Source organism: Myotis lucifugus, unplaced genomic scaffold, assembly GCF_000147115.1.
Source record: "Myotis lucifugus unplaced genomic scaffold, Myoluc2.0 scaffold_182, whole genome shotgun sequence".
NCBI classification, from domain to species: Eukaryota; Metazoa; Chordata; class Mammalia; order Chiroptera; family Vespertilionidae; genus Myotis; species Myotis lucifugus.
In genome coordinates, this window is record NW_005871230.1 from 199,450 (window position 1) to 202,381 (window position 2,932).

Genomic DNA, 2,932 nt, shown 5'->3' on the forward strand with positions numbered 1-2,932 from the left:
TGACCTGCCCCCAATTGACCCCCCATCAGTCCCTCCCCCCAGCCAGCTTGGCCCTGATCAGGCCATATCTAGACGGGCCAGCCATCTCCTCCTCCCAACAAACCCAGCCCTGATCCACCCTCATTGGGGCAGGCCCTCCAGACCCTACCCATGCACGAATTCGTGCACTGGGCCTCTAGTATATAATAAAGACAATAAAAATTCCAGCCAGATTTCTCATCTGCCTGGATCGCTTACCATCATCCATCACTGTGCCCTCTAAATACTAGACTCTACCTTTATCACTGGAGTTCCTCAGGTTGCCTTCAGCTGGGTCTATATCAGGGACCTGTCTCAATCCTGCAGCCCTGTCTCTCTCTCTCTCTCTCTCTCTCTCTCTCTCTCTCTTTCTCTCTCTCTTTTTGTATAGCAAAGGTGGAGATTTATTGAAGAACAAGTACAGACTCCCACATGGGGAAGGGGAAAAAATTTCACAGCACAGACTCCCACGTGGGGAGGGGGAAAGAGTCCCCAGCCCTGTCTCTTTTCCAAGTTTCAGCTCCTACCATGTGCTCTGGCTTACCTTGTTATTTACTGAGCTCCATGCCTCTGTTGTGGCTTGGGCTATGATAAGAGAGGAAAGGTTGGGAAAAAGAGGAAGGAGGAGGCGGTTAAGGAGGAAGAAGGAAGAGGGCAGAACAACATTAATAAAAACACTTGGATTCTGTGAAGATAGGACCCCTTTGAAGGCAGCTTCATTATGAAACCAAAGACCAAAAGATGTGGGAGGCTGATTATCAATTCATTTGAATGAACCCATGGGGCATATTGATTTGCATTAATAAAAACTGCTAAAGTGTAGACTTTTATGCAAAGTTTAGAAAACATTAGAAGAGATGATGCCAGAACTGTGTGGTTATTCTAGTCAACAGACCAATGAAAACAACATTTTTGTTGTCTTCATGAATGAAAAAATAGGTTAAAAAATTATAAACTACTTTAAATTTAGTGTGGGGGAGGGGGGGAGATAAATAAGAAACAGGACTCCATCAAAAAACACATAGGATCACCTAACCTGAAGTTCCTTTCATTCATTAGCCAAGAAAGGCTATAGTTGATGAGAAATGCAATAGAAAAAGGATATCCTGTAGCAATGTTTTAAGGAATCATCTGAGTGCACTGAATAGTCAAATGATTCAGCTATGAAGGATTTGACTCAATGCTAACACAAATATTGGGTTCTCCCCTATAATCTGCACTCCCTCTAACATAATCCCACCCCACTTCTCCTGACTTATTCCTAATTATACTTCAAAACTCAACTCTGATGTTAACAGTTGTGCAATGCTTTCCTTTCTACCTTTTCATTGCACCTCAGTTTCCACTAATTGCCCCTCTTCAATTAACCCGGATTTCCCCCTTATAGGTTTGTTACTCAAATGGGATTTGTTTATTCATCTTTTTCCTTACTAGACTTTGAGTTTGTAAAGGGCAGGAACTATGTATGTCTTTAATTTCTGTTTCTAAAGACCCAAATCAGCACCTTCAAGATAGTAGACTCTCAATAATATTCACTCAATGAATGTATGAGTAAATTATGGTCATTGCTCTCCACAGAAAGAGAAGTAGATGTAATCTCTACAAAGTTTAAACCAGATGTGAAGGACCAGTAAGAAGAATGAAATAATGGAGGGAAGTCACCAGAAACTGGAAGAGATGGTGAGTAGGAATTTAAAAATAATCAGCAGACTCTGCTGCATCTACTACAAGAATGAAGAACATTTTCAGCAATCAGACTGTCAACATCCCAGAAAACGTAGACATCACACTGAAGGGATTTACAGTTATTGTGAAGGGCCCAGAGGCACCCTGCAGGGGGACTTCAACCACATCAATGTAGAACTCAATGTCCTTGGGAAAAAAAAGAAGAGGCTCCGGATTGACAAATGGTGGGGAAATAGAAAGGAACTGGCCACAGTTCACACTATCTGCAGTCATACACAGAACATGATCAAGGGTGTCATACTGGGCTTCTGTTATAAGATGAGGTCTGTGTACACTCACTTCCCCATCAGCATTGTTATTCAGGAGCAGGGTTCTCTTGTTGAAATCAGAAATTTCTTGAGCGAAAAATACATCTGCAGAGTTTGAATGAGGTCAGGCATTGCTTGTTTAGTACCTCAAGCCCAGAAAGATGAATTGATTCTTGAAAGAAATGACATTGAACTCATCAAATTCAGCTTCTTTGATTCAGCAAGCCACAACAGTTACAAACAAGAACTGGTATATCAGAAAAATTTTGGATGGTATCTATGTTTCAGAAAAAGGACAAGTTCAGCAGGCTGATGAGTAAGATCTAAGTTGTCCAGTTATGGAAACAGCAAGATGCCGAATGATTTGTCACACTTATTTGTGATATTTTAAAGATGCAATAAAAGCCATGTATTGATTTGGGGGTGGGGAAATAAACAGAGAAAAATAAAGAGCATATATTTCAGGCTGACATAGAGGGAAAGGCCAAGAAAAAAATTGCACAATACAGATAGTGAGAGAATGTTAAAGTCTGTCTCTGAGCTCTGAGGAAGAACTTAAGTTGTGGGGGGGAGGGAGGGGGCTGGGAGCCCAATAAGGAATTTATTTTATGCATTAGAGTCTGATCACCTCTCCTTAGGAAGACACAAACTTATTGGGACTTAAAGAAGGCAGTGCAAGCTAAAAGCAAACTCCTGAGTCTCTACATGGGGCCTCAGTTTCATAAGGAAGTGGGCATTCTCTACATGATAAAGTGGGGGAAGAATTTAAGTTTTGGGGAAGAAAAATTTATGTTTGGGGGGAGGAGGAGGGAATGAATAGTCAAGGATATAACTCTATGGAAAGAGGACTAGAGAAAAAACAGTTCACAGCCAGAGAGAGCATGAGTGAATGTGAGCTGAATGTCTGATTGGGTTTGAAG

The 2,932-nt window shown here is 41.4% G+C and overlaps 1 pseudogene; it reads left to right on the forward strand.

The window, feature by feature from the left end:
- The first annotated feature begins 1,750 nt into the window (after nt 1–1,750).
- Nucleotides 1,751–2,332, forward strand: LOC106698454 (annotated as a pseudogene).
- Nucleotides 2,333–2,932: the final 600 nt, after the last annotated feature.